At 57.8% G+C, this 13761-nt stretch overlaps 1 non-coding gene and 7 pseudogenes across 1 annotated transcript; all 8 read left to right on the top strand.

Annotated features, from left to right (window-relative positions):
- The first annotated feature begins 638 nt into the window (after positions 1 to 638).
- LOC146581309 (5S ribosomal RNA) lies at positions 639 to 758 on the top strand (annotated as a pseudogene).
- Positions 759 to 1730: 972 nt separating this feature from the next.
- LOC146581310 (5S ribosomal RNA) lies at positions 1731 to 1849 on the top strand (annotated as a pseudogene).
- A 2077-nt stretch (positions 1850 to 3926) lies between these two features.
- Positions 3927 to 4045, top strand: LOC146581311 (5S ribosomal RNA; annotated as a pseudogene).
- Positions 4046 to 5100: 1055 nt separating this feature from the next.
- On the top strand, positions 5101 to 5219 carry LOC146581312 (5S ribosomal RNA; annotated as a pseudogene).
- A 2075-nt stretch (positions 5220 to 7294) lies between these two features.
- Positions 7295 to 7414, top strand: LOC146581313 (5S ribosomal RNA; annotated as a pseudogene).
- A 1057-nt stretch (positions 7415 to 8471) lies between these two features.
- Positions 8472 to 8590, top strand: LOC146581314 (5S ribosomal RNA; annotated as a pseudogene).
- A 2074-nt stretch (positions 8591 to 10664) lies between these two features.
- On the top strand, positions 10665 to 10782 carry LOC146581315 (5S ribosomal RNA; annotated as a pseudogene).
- Positions 10783 to 12622: 1840 nt separating this feature from the next.
- Positions 12623 to 12741, top strand: LOC146581316 (5S ribosomal RNA). The gene has a single exon (XR_014891865.1). It is a non-coding gene; the product is annotated as a 5S ribosomal RNA (ribosomal RNA).
- Positions 12742 to 13761: the final 1020 nt, after the last annotated feature.

A 13761-nucleotide genomic window follows, 5' to 3' on the forward strand; every position in this document is an offset into this window, starting at 1 on the left:
CACCACACCAGGGCCTGTGGCACTGGCTGAGGCCACTTACACCACACCAGGGCCTGTGGCTGCTGGCTGAGGCCACTTACACCACACCAGGGCCTGTGGCTGCTGGCTGAGGCCACTTACACCACACCAGGGCCTGTGGCTGCTGGCTGAGGCCACCTACACCACACCAGGGCCTGTGGCTGCTGGCTGAGGCGACTTACACCACACCAGGGCCCTTTGCTGCTGGCTGAGGCCACTTACACCACACCAGTGCCTGTGGCTTCTGGCTGAGGCGACTTACACCACACCAGGGCCTGTGGCTGCTGGCTGAGGCCACTTACACCACACCAAGGCCTGTGGCTCTTGCTCAGGCCACTCACATCACACCAGGCCCTGCGCTTCTGGCCGAGGCCATCTTCACCAAACCAGCCCTGTGCTCCTTGCTGTGGCCATGTACAACACACCAGGCCCTGTGCTGGTTCCTGAGGCCATCTTCAACAATCCAGGCCTGTGCTGTTGGATAAATGCCAAACTGAGCCTTTGGGTTAGGGTATTATGCAAACATGCAGGTATGGTTATAGCATTGTCTTCGTAACTTCAGGTACTTGCCACCTAATCACTTGAATCCATAAATTGAGAACATTGTGCTGGAGCCAGCAGCTTACGGCCATACCACCCCTGAGCACGCCCGACCTCGTCTGATCTCGGAAGCTAAGCAGGGCTGGGCTTGGTTAGTACTTGGATGGGAGACTGCCTGGGAATACCTGGTGCTGTAAGCCTTTCATTTTCATGTCATTGAACCGCTTTTGATCCAGAGAAGGGGTGTATTAAAAGACCAAAAGCAGCTGCCCATTAATGAGGGCACATTAACGACACTGCTTTGGCTGTTTTCCAATGTCTTGTGCTGCTAGCTGATGCCACCTACACCACACCAGGGCCTGAGTGACCGGCTGGGGCCACTTACACCACATCAGGGCCTGTGGCTCTGGCTGAGGCCACTTACACCACACCAGGGCCTGTGGCTGCTGGCTGAGGCCAGTTACACCACACCAGAGCCTGTGGCTGCTGGCTGAAGCCACTTACACCACACCAGGGCCTTAGTTGCTATTGAGGCCAGTTACACCACACCAGAGCCTGTGGCTGCTGGCTGAAGCCACTTACACCACACCAGGGCCTTAGTTGCTATTGAGGCCACCTACACCACACCAGGGCCTGAGTGACCGGCTGGGGCCACTTACACCACACCAGGGCCTGTGGCTCTTGCTCAGGCCACTCACATCACACCAGGCCCTGTGCTTCTGGCCGAGGCCATCTTCACCAAACCAGGCCCTGTGGTCTTGCTCAGGCCACTTACACCACACCAGGGCCTTATTTGCTATTGAGGCCACTTACACCACACCAGGCCTGTGGCTCTGGCTTAGGCCACTTACACCACACCAGTGCCTGTGGCTTCTGGCTGAGGCGACTTACACCACACCAGGCCCTGCGCTTCTGGCCGAGGCCATCTTCCACCAAACCAGGCCCTGTGCTCCTTGCTGTGGCCATGTACAACACACCAGGCCCTGTGCTGGTTCCTGAGGCCATCTTCAACAATCCAGGGCCTGTGCTGTTGGATAAATGCCAAACTGAGCCTTTGGGTTAGGGTATTATGCAAACATGCAGGTATGGTTATAGCATTGTCTTCGTAACTTCAGGTACTTGCCACCTAATCACTTGAATCCATAAATTGAGACATTGTGCTGGAGCCAGCAGCTTACGGCCATACCACCGTGAGCACGCCTGACCTCGTCTGATCTCGGAAGCTAAGCAGGGCTGGGCTTGGTTAGTACTTGGATGGGAGACTGCCTGGGAATACCTGGTGCTGTAAGCCTTTCATTTTCATGTCATTGAACCGCTTTTGATCCAGAGAAGGGGTGTATTAAAAGACCAAAAGCAGCTCCCCATTAATGAGGGCACATTAACGACATTGCTTTTGGCTGTTTTCCAATGTCTTGTGCTGCTAGCTGATGCCACTTACACCACACCAGGGCCTGTGGCTGCTGGCTGAGGCCACTTACACCACACCAGGGCCTGTGGCTGCTGGCTGAGGCCACCTACACCACACCAGGGCCTTAGTTGCTATTGAGGCCAATTACACCACACCAGGGTCTGTGGCTCTTGCTCAGGCCACTTACACCACACCAGGGCCTGTGGCACTGGCTGAGGCCACTTACACCACACCAGGGCCTGTGGCTGCTAGCTGATGCCACCTACACCACACCAGGGCCTGAGTGACCGGCTGGGGCCACTTACACCACATCAGGGCCTGTTGCTCTGGCTGAGGGCCACTTACACCACACCAGGGCCTGTGGCTGCTGGCTGAGGCCACCTACACCACACCAGGGCCTTAGTTGCTATTGAGGCCAATTACACCACACCAGGGTATGTGGCTCTTGCTCAGGCCACTTACACCACACCAGGGCCTTAGTTGCTATTGAGGCCAATTACACCACACCAGGGCCTGTGGCACTGGCTGAGGCCACTTACACCACACCAGGGCCTGTGGCTGCTGGCTGAGGCCACTTACACCACACCAGGGCCTGTGGCTGCTGGCTGAGGCCACTTACACCACACCAGGGCCTTAGTTGCTATTGAGGCCAATTACACCACACCATGGTCTGTGGCTCTTGCTCAGGCCACTTACACCACACCAGGGCCTGTGGCACTGGCTGAGGCCACTTACACCACACCAGGGCCTGTGGCTGCTGGCTGAGGCCACTTACACCACATCAGGGCCTGTGGCTCTGGCTGAGGCCACTTACACCACACCAGGGCCTGTGGCTGCTGGCTGAGGCCAGTTACACCACACCAGAGCCTGTGGCTGCTGGCTGAAGCCACTTACACCACACCAGGGCCTTAGTTGCTATTGAGGCCACTTACACCACACCAGGGCCTGTGGCTGCTGGCTGAGGCCACCTACACCACACCAGGGCCTGTGGCTGCTGGCTGAGGCCACTTACACCACACCAGGGCCTGTGGCTGCTGGCTGAAGCCACTTACACCACACCAGGGCCTTAGTTGCTATTGAGGCCACTTACACCACACCAGGGCCTGTGGCTGCTGGCTGAGGCCACCTACACCACACCAGGGCCCTTTTGCTGCTGGCTGAGGCCACTTACACCACACCAGTGCATGTGGCTTCTGGCTGAGGCCACTTACACCACACCAGGGCCTGTGGCTGCTGGCTGAGGCCACTTACACCACACCAGGGCCTGTGGCTCTTGCTCAGGCCACTCACATCACACCAGGCCCTGCGCTTCTGGCCGAGGCCATCTTCACCAAACCAGGCCCTGTGGTTCTTGCTCAGGCCACTTACACCACACCAGGGCTTATTTGCTATTGAGGCCACTTACACCACACCAGGGCCTGTGGCACTTGCTCAGGCCACTTACACCACACCAGGGCCTGTGGCTGCTGGTTGAGGCCACTTACACCACACCAGGGCCTGTGGCTCTTGCTCAGGCCACTTACACCACACCAGGGCCTGTGGCTGCTGGCTGAGGCCACTTACACCACACCAGGGCCTGTGGCTTCTGGCTGAGGCGACTTACACCACACCAGGCCTGTGGCTGCTGGCTGAGGCCACGTACACCACACCAGGGCCTGTGGCTCTTGCTCAGGCCACTCACATCACACCAGGCCCTGCGCTTCTGGCCGAGGCCATCTTCACCAAACCAGGCCCTGTGCTGCTAGCTGTGGCCATGTACAACACACCAGGCCCTGTGCTGGTTCCTGAGGCCATCTTCAACAATCCAGGGCCTGTGCTGTTGGATAAATGCTAAACTGAGCCTTTGGGTTAGGGTATTATGCAAACATGAAGGTAGGGTTATAGGATTGTCTTCGTAACTTCAGGTACTTGCCACCTAATCACCTGAATCCATAAATTGAGACATTGTGCTGGGGCAGCAGCTTACGGCCATACCACCCTGAGCACGCCCGACCTCGTCTGATCTCGGAAGCTGAGCAGGGCTGGGCTTGGTTAGTACTTGGATGGGAGCCTGCCTGGGAATACCTGGTGCTGTAAGCCTTTCATTTTCATGTCATTGAACCGCTTTTGATCCAGAGAAGGGGTGTATTAAAAGACCAAAAGCAGCTGCCCATTAATGAGGGCACATTAACGACATTGCTTTTGGCTGTTTTCCAATGTCTTGTGCTGCTAGCTGATGCCACCTACACCACACCAGGGCCTGAGTGACCGGCTGGGGCCACTTACACCACATCAGGGCCTGTGGCTCTGGCTGAGGCCACTTACACCACACCAGGGCCTGTGGCCTCTGGCTGAGGCCACTTACACCACACCAGGGCCTGTGGCTGCTGGCTGAGGCCACTTACACCACACCAGGGCCTTAGTTGCTATTGAGGCCAATTACACCACACCATGGTCTGTGGCTCTTGCTCAGGCCACTTACACCACACCAGGGCCTGTGGCACTGGCTGAGGCCACTTACACCACACCAGGGCCTGTGGCTGCTGGCTGAGGCCACTTACACCACACAAGGGCTTGTGGCTGCTGGCTGAGGCCACCTACACCACACCAGGGCCTGTGGCTGCTGGCTGAGGCCACCTACACCACACCAGGGCCTCTGGCTCTTGCTCAGGCCACTTACACCACACCAGGGCCTGTGGCTCTTGCTCATGCCACTTACACCACACCAGGGCCTGTGGCTCTTGCTCAGGCCACTCATATCACACCAGGGCCTTATTTGCTATTGAGGCCACTTACACCACACCAGGGCCTGTGGCTCTGGCTTAGGCCACTTACACCACACCAGTGCCTGTGGCTTCTGGCTGAGGCGACTTACACCACACCAGGCCCTGCGCTTCTGGCCGAGGCCATCTTCACCAAACCAGGCCCTGTGCTCCTTGCTGTGGCCATGTACAACACACCAGGCCCTGTGCTGGTTCCTGAGGCCATCTTCAACAATCCAGGGCCTGTGCTGTTGGATAAATGCCAAACTGAGCCTTTGGGTTAGGGTATTATGCAAACATGCAGGTATGGTTATAGCATTGTCTTCGTAACTTCAGGTACTTGCCACCTAATCACTTGAATCCATAAATTGAGACATTGTGCTGGAGCCAGCAGCTTACGGCCATACCACCGTGAGCACGCCTGACCTCGTCTGATCTCGGGAAGCTAAGCAGGGCTGGGCTTGTTAGTACTTGGATGGGAGACTGCCTGGGAATACCTGGTGCTGTAAGCCTTTCATTTTCATGTCATTGAACCGCTTTTGATCCAGAGAAGGGTGTATTAAAAGACCAAAAGCAGCTCCCCATTAATGAGGGCACATTAACGACATTGCTTTTGGCTGTTTTCCAATGTCTTGTGCTGCTAGCTGATGCCACTTACACCACACCAGGGCCTGTGGCTGCTGGCTGAGGCCACTTACACCACACCAGGGCCTGTGGCTGCTGGCTGAGGCCACCTACACCACACCCAGGGCCTTAGTTGCTATTGAGGCCAATTACACCACACCAGGGTCTGTGGCTCTTGCTCAGGCCACTTACACCACACCAGGGCCTGTGGCACTGGCTGAGGCCACTTACACCACACCAGGGCCTGTGGCTGCTAGCTGATGCCACCTACACCACACCAGGGCCTGAGTGACCGGCTGGGGCCACTTACACCACATCAGGGCCTGTTGCTCTGGCTGAGGCCACTTACACCACACCAGGGCCTGTGGCTGCTGGCTGAGGCCACCTACACCACACCAGGGCCTTAGTTGCTATTGAGGCCAATTACACCACACCAGGGTATGTGGCTCTTGCTCAGGCCACTTACACCACACCAGGGCCTTAGTTGCTATTGAGGCCAATTACACCACACCAGGGCCTGTGGCACTGGCTGAGGCCACTTACACCACACCAGGGCCTGTGGCTGCTGGCTGAGGCCACTTACACCACACCAGGCCTGTGGCTGCTGGCTGAGGCCACTTACACCACACCAGGGCCTTAGTTGCTATTGAGGCCAATTACACCACACCATGGTCTGTGGCTCTTGCTCAGGCCACTTACACCACACCAGGGCCTGTGGCACTGGCTGAGGCCACTTACACCACACCAGGGCCTGTGGCTGCTGGCTGAGGCCACTTACACCACATCAGGGCCTGTGGCTCTGGCTGAGGCCACTTACACCACACCAGGGCCTGTGGCTGCTGGCTGAGGCCAGTTACACCACACCAGAGCCTGTGGCTGCTGGCTGAAGCCACTTACACCACACCAGGGCCTTAGTTGCTATTGAGGCCACTTACACCACACCAGGGCCTGTGGCTGCTGGCTGAGGCCACCTACACCACACCAGGGCCTGTGGCTGCTGGCTGAGGCCACTTACACCACACCAGGGCCTGTGGCTGCTGGCTGAAGCCACTTACACCACACCAGGGCCTTAGTTGCTATTGAGGCCACTTACACCACACCAGGGCCTGTGGCTGCTGGCTGAGGCCACCTACACCACACCAGGGCCCTTTTGCTGCTGGCTGAGGCCACTTACACCACACCAGTGCATGTGGCTTCTGGCTGAGGCCACTTACACCACACCAGGGCCTGTGGCTGCTGGCTGAGGCCACTTACACCACACCAGGGCCTGTGGCTCTTGCTCAGGCCACTCACATCACACCAGGCCCTGCGCTTCTGGCCGAGGCCATCTTCACCAAACCAGGCCCTGTGGTTCTTGCTCAGGCCACTTACACCACACCAGGGCCTTATTTGCTATTGAGGCCACTTACACCACACCAGGGCCTGTGGCACTTGCTCAGGCCACTTACACCACACCAGGGCCTGTGGCTGCTGGTTGAGGCCACTTACACCACACCAGGGCCTGTGGCTCTTGCTCAGGCCACTTACACCACACCAGGGCCTGTGGCTGCTGGCTGAGGCCACTTACACCACACCAGGGCCTGTGGCTTCTGGCTGAGGCGACTTACACCACACCAGGCCTGTGGCTGCTGGCTGAGGCCACGTACACCACACCAGGGCCTGTGGCTCTTGCTCAGGCCACTCACATCACACCAGGCCCTGCGCTTCTGGCCGAGGCCATCTTCACCAAACCAGGCCCTGTGCTGCTAGCTGTGGCCATGTACAACACACCAGGCCCTGTGCTGGTTCCTGAGGCCATCTTCAACAATCCAGGGCCTGTGCTGTTGGATAAATGCTAAACTGAGCCTTTGGGTTAGGGTATTATGCAAACAGAAGGTAGGGTTATAGATTGTCTTCGTAACTTCAGGTACTTGCCACCTAATCACCTGAATCCATAAATTGAGACATTGTGCTGGGGCCAGCAGCTTACGGCCATACCACCCTGAGCACGCCCCGACCTCGTCTGATCTCGGAAGCTGAGCAGGGCTGGGCTTGGTTAGTACTTGGATGGGAGCCTGCCTGGGAATACCTGGTGCTGTAAGCCTTTCATTTTCATGTCATTGAACCGCTTTTGATCCAGAGAAGGGGTGTATTAAAAGACCAAAAGCAGCTGCCCATTAATGAGGGCACATTAACGACATTGCTTTTGGCTGTTTTCCAATGTCTTGTGCTGCTAGCTGATGCCACCTACACCACACCAGGGCCTGAGTGACCGGCTGGGGCCACTTACACCACATCAGGGCCTGTGGCTCTGGGCTGAGGCCACTTACACCACACCAGGGCCTGTGGCCTCTGGCTGAGGCCACTTACACCACACCAGGGCCTGTGGCTGCTGGCTGAGGCCACTTACACCACACCAGGGCCTTAGTTGCTATTGAGGCCAATTACACCACACCATGGTCTGTGGCTCTTGCTCAGGCCACTTACACCACACCAGGGCCTGTGGCACTGGCTGAGGCCACTTACACCACACCCAGGGCCTGTGGCTGCTGGCTGAGGCCACTTACACCACACAAGGGCTTGTGGCTGCTGGCTGAGGCCACCTACACCACACCAGGGCCTGTGGCTGCTGGCTGAGGCCACCTACACCACACCAGGGCCTCTGGCTCTTGCTCAGGCCACTTACACCACACCAGGGCCTGTGGCTCTTGCTCATGCCACTTACACCACACCAGGGCCTGTGGCTCTTGCTCAGGCCACTCATATCACACCAGGGCCTTATTTGCTATTGAGGCCACTTACACCACACCAGGGCCTGTGGCTCTGGCTTAGGCCACTTACACCACACCAGTGCCTGTGGCTTCTGGCTGAGGCGACTTACACCACACCAGGCCCTGCGCTTCTGGCCGAGGCCATCTTCACCAAACCAGGCCCTGTGCTCCTTGCTGTGGCCATGTACAACACACCAGGCCCTGTGCTGGTTCCTGAGGCCATCTTCAACAATCCAGGGCCTGTGCTGTTGGATAAATGCCAAACTGAGCCTTTGGGTTAGGGTATTATGCAAACATGCAGGTATGGTTATAGCATTGTCTTCGTAACTTCAGGTACTTGCCACCTAATCACTTGAATCCATAAATTGAGACATTGTGCTGGAGCCAGCAGCTTACGGCCATACCACCGTGAGCACGCCTGACCTCGTCTGATCTCGGAAGCTAAGCAGGGCTGGGCTTGGTTAGTACTTGGATGGGAGACTGCCTGGGAATACCTGGTGCTGTAAGCCTTTCATTTTCATGTCATTGAACCGCTTTTGATCCAGAGAAGGGGTGTATTAAAAGACCAAAAGCAGCTCCCCATTAATGAGGGCACATTAACGACATTGCTTTTGGCTGTTTTCCAATGTCTTGTGCTGCTAGCTGATGCCACTTACACCACACCAGGGCCTGTGGCTGCTGGCTGAGGCCACTTACACCACACCAGGGCCTGTGGCTGCTGGCTGAGGCCACCTACACCACACCAGGGCCTTAGTTGCTATTGAGGCCAATTACACCACACCAGGGTCTGTGGCTCTTGCTCAGGCCACTTACACCACACCAGGGCCTGTGGCACTGGCTGAGGCCACTTACACCACACCAGGGCCTGTGGCTGCTAGCTGATGCCACCTACACCACACCAGGGCCTGAGTGACCGGCTGGGGCCACTTACACCACATCAGGGCCTGTTGCTCTGGCTGAGGCCACTTACACCACACCAGGGCCTGTGGCTGCTGGCTGAGGCCACCTACACCACACCAGGGCCTTAGTTTGCTATTGAGGCCAATTACACCACACCAGGGTATGTGGCTCTTGCTCAGGCCACTTACACCACACCAGGGCCTTAGGTTGCTATTGAGGCCAATTACACCACACCAGGGCCTGTGGCACTGGCTGAGGCCACTTACACCACACCAGGGCCTGTGGCTGCTGGCTGAGGCCACTTACACCACACCAGGGCCTGTGGCTGCTGGCTGAGGCCACTTACACCACACAGGGCCTTAGTTGCTATTGAGGCCAATTACACCACACCATGGTCTGTGCTCTTGCTCAGGCCACTTACACCACACCAGGGCCTGTGGCACTGGCTGAGGCCACTTACACCACACCAGGGCCTGTGGCTGCTGGCTGAGGCCACTTACACCACATCAGGGCCTGTGGCTCTGGCTGAGGCCACTTACACCACACCAGGGCCTGTGGCTGCTGGCTGAGGCCAGTTACACCACACCAGAGCCTGTGGCTGCTGGCTGAAGCCACTTACACCACACCAGGGCCTTAGTTGCTATTGAGGCCACTTACACCACACCAGGGCCTGTGGCTGCTGGCTGAGGCCACCTACACCACACCAGGGCCTGTGGCTGCTGGCTGAGGCCACTTACACCACACCAGGGCCTGTGGCTGCTGGCTGAAGCCACTTACACCACACCAGGGCCTTAGTTGCTATTGAGGCCACTTACACCACACCAGGGCCTGTGGCTGCTGGCTGAGGCCACCTACACCACACCAGGGCCCTTTTGCTGCTGGCTGAGGCACTTACACCACACCAGTGCATGTGGCTTCTGGCTGAGGCCACTTACACCACACCAGGGCCTGTGGCTGCTGGCTGAGGCCACTTACACCACACCAGGGCCTGTGGCTCTTGCTCAGGCCACTCACATCACACCAGGCCCTGCGCTTCTGGCCGAGGCCATCTTCACCAAACCAGGCCCTGTGGTTCTTGCTCAGGCCACTTACACCACACCAGGGCCTTATTTGCTATTGAGGCACTTACACCACACCAGGGCCTGTGGCACTTGCTCAGGCCACTTACACCACACCAGGGCCTGTGGCTGCTGGCTGAGGCCACTTACACCACACCAGGGCCTGTGGCTCTTGCTCAGGCCACTTACACCACACCAGGGCCTGTGGCTGCTGGCTGAGGCACTTACACCACACCAGGGCCTGTGGCTTCTGGCTGAGGCGACTTACACCACACCAGGCCTGTGGCTGCTGGCTGAGGCCACGTACACCACACCAGGGCCTGTGGCTCTTGCTCAGGCCACTCACATCACACCAGGCCCTGCGCTTCTGGCCGAGGCCATCTTCACCAAACCAGGCCCTGTGCTGCTAGCTGTGGCCATGTACAACACACCAGGCCCTGTGCTGGTTCCTGAGGCCATCTTCAACAATCCAGGCCTGTGCTGTTGGATAAATGCTAAACTGAGCCTTTGGGTTAGGGTATTATGCAAACATGAAGGTAGGGTTATAGGATTGTCTTCGTAACTTCAGGTACTTGCCACCTAATCACCTGAATCCATAAATTGAGACATTGTGCTGGGGCCAGCAGCTTACGGCCATACCACCCTGAGCACGCCCGACCTCGTCTGATCTCGGAAGCTGAGCAGGGCTGGGCTTGGTTAGTACTTGGATGGGAGCCTGCCTGGAATACCTGGTGCTGTAAGCCTTTTCATTTTCATGTCATTGAACCGCTTTTGATCCAGAGAAGGGGTGTATTAAAAGACCAAAAGCAGCTGCCCATTAATGAGGGCACATTAACGACATTGCTTTTGGCTGTTTTCCAATGTCTTGTGCTGCTAGCTGATGCCACCTACACCACACCAGGGCCTGAGTGACCGGCTGGGGCCACTTACACCACATCAGGCCTGTGGCTCTGGCTGAGGCCACTTACACCACACCAGGCCTGTGGCTCTGGCTGAGGCCACTTACACCACACCAGGGCCTGTGGCTGCTGGCTGAGGCCACTTACACCACACCAGGGCCTTAGTTGCTATTGAGGCCAATTACACCACACCATGGTCTGTGGCTCTTGCTCAGGCCACTTACACCACACCAGGGCCTGTGGCACTGGCTGAGGCCACTTACACCACACCAGGGCCTGTGGCTGCTGGCTGAGGCCACTTACACCACACAAGGGCTTGTGGCTGCTGGCTGAGGCCACCTACACCACACCAGGGCCTGTGGCTGCTGGCTGAGGCCACCTACACCACACCAGGGCCTGTGGCTCTTGCTCAGGCCACTTACACCACACCAGGGCCTGTGGCTCTTGCTCATGCCACTTACACCACACCAGGGCCTGTGGCTCTTGCTCAGGCCACTCATATCACACCAGGCCCTGTGCTTCTGGCTGAGGCCACTTAGACCACACCAGGGCCTGTGGCTGCTGGCTGAGGCCACTTACACCACACCAGGGCCTGTGGCTGCTGGCTGAGGCCATCTACACCACACAGGGCCCTGTGGCTGCTGGCTGAGGCGACTTACACCACACCAGGGCCCTTTGCTGCTGGCTGAGGCCACTTACACCACACCAGTGCCTGTGGCTTCTGGCTGAGGCGACTTACACCACACCAGGCCTGTGGCTGCTGGCTGAGGCCACTTACACCACACCAGGGCCTGTGGCTCTTGCTCAGGCCACTCACATCACACCAGGCCCTGCGCTTCTGGCCGAGGCCATCTTCACCAAACCAGGCCCTGTGGCTCTTGCTCAGGCCACTTACACCACACCAGGGCCTGTGGCTCTGGCTTAGGCCACTTACACCACACCAGGGCCTGTGGCACTTGCTCAGGCCACTTACACCACACCAGGGCCTGTGGCTCTTGCTCAGGCCACTTACACCACACCAGGGCCTGTGGCTCTTGCTCAGGCCACTCACATCACACCAGGCCCTGCGCTTCTGGCCGAGGCCATCTTCACCAAACCAGGCCCTGTGGCTCTTGCTCAGGCCACTTACACCACACCAGGGCCTGTGGCTCTGGCTTAGGCCACTTACACCACACCAGGGCCTGTGGCACTTGCTCAGGCCACTTACACCACACCAGGGCCTGTGGCTGCTGGCTGAGGCCACTTACACCACACCAGGGCCTGTGGCTCTTACTCAGGCCACTTACACCACACCAGGGCCTGTGGCACTGGCTGAGGCCACTTAGACCACACCAGGGCCTGTGGCTGCTGGCTGAGGCCACTTACACCACACCAGGGCCTGTGGCTGCTGGCTGAGGCCACTTACACCAAACCAGGGCCTGTGGCTGCTTGCTGAGGCCATCTTCACCAAACCAGGCCCTGTGCTGCTTGCTGTGGCCATGTAAAACACACCAGGTCCTGTGCTGGTTCTTGAGGCCATCTTCAACAATCCAGGCCTGTGCTGTTGATAAATGCCAAACTGAGCCTTTGGGTTAGGGTATTATGCAAACATGCAGGTATGGTTATAGGATTGTCTTCGTAACTTCAGGTACTTGCCACCTAATCACTTGAATCCATAAATTGAGACATTGTGCTGGAGCCAGCAGCTTACGGCCATACCACCCTGAGCACGCCCGACCTCGTCTGATCTCGGAAGCTAAGCAGGGCTGGGCTTGGTTAGTACTTGGATGGGAGACTGCCTGGGAATACCTGGTGCTGTAAGCCTTTCATTTTCATGTCATTGAACCGCTTTTGATCCAGAGAAGGGGTGTATTAAAAGACCAGAAGCAGCTCCCCATTAATGAGGGCACATTAACGACATTGCTTTTGGCTGTTTTCCATTGTCTTGTGCTGCTAGCTGATGCCACCTACACCACACCAGGGCCTGAGTGACCGGCTGGGGCCACTTACACCACATCAGGGCCTGTTGCTCTGGCTGAGGCCACTTACACCACACCAGGGCCTGTGGCTGCTGGCTGAGGCCACCTACACCACACCAGGGCCTTAGTTGCTATTGAGGCCAATTACACCACACCAGGGTATGTGGCTCTTGCTCAGGCCACTTACACCACACCAGGGCCTTAGTTGCTATTGAGGCCAATTACACCACACCAGGGCCTGTGGCACTGGCTGAGGCCACTTACACCACACCAGGGCCTGTGGCTGCTGGCTGAGGCCACTTACACCACACAAGGGCCTGTGGCTGCTGGCTGAGGCGACTTACACCACACCAGGCCTGTGGCTGCTGGCTGAAGCCACTTACACCACACCAGGGCCTTAGTTGCTATTGAGGCCACTTACACCACACCAGGGCCTGTGGCTGCTGGCTGAGGCCACCTACACCACACCAGGGCCCTTTTGCTGCTGGCTGAGGCCACTTACACCACACCAGTGCCTGTGGCTTCTGGCTGAGGCCAATTACACCACACCAGGGCCTGTGGCTGCTGGCTGAGGCGACTTACACCACACCAGGGCCTGTGGCTCTTGCTCAGGCCACTCACATCACACCAGGCCCTGCGCTTCTGGCCGAGGCCATCTTCACCAAACCCAGGCCCTGTGGTTCTTGCTCAGGCCACTTACACCACACCAGGGCCTTATTTGCTATTGAGGCCACTTACACCACACCAGGGTCTGTGGCTCTTGCTCAGGCCACTTACACCACCACCAGGGCCTGTGGCTCTTGCTCAGGCCACTTACACCACACCAGGGCCTGTGGCTGCTGCTGAGGCCACCTACACCACACCA

Source organism: Mchenga conophoros, linkage group LG3 (genome assembly GCF_057382185.1).
Source record: "Mchenga conophoros isolate Kocher_MC1m ecotype Shallow Benthic linkage group LG3, M_conophoros_male_GT1.1, whole genome shotgun sequence".
Classification (NCBI taxonomy): Eukaryota; Metazoa; Chordata; class Actinopteri; order Cichliformes; family Cichlidae; genus Mchenga; species Mchenga conophoros.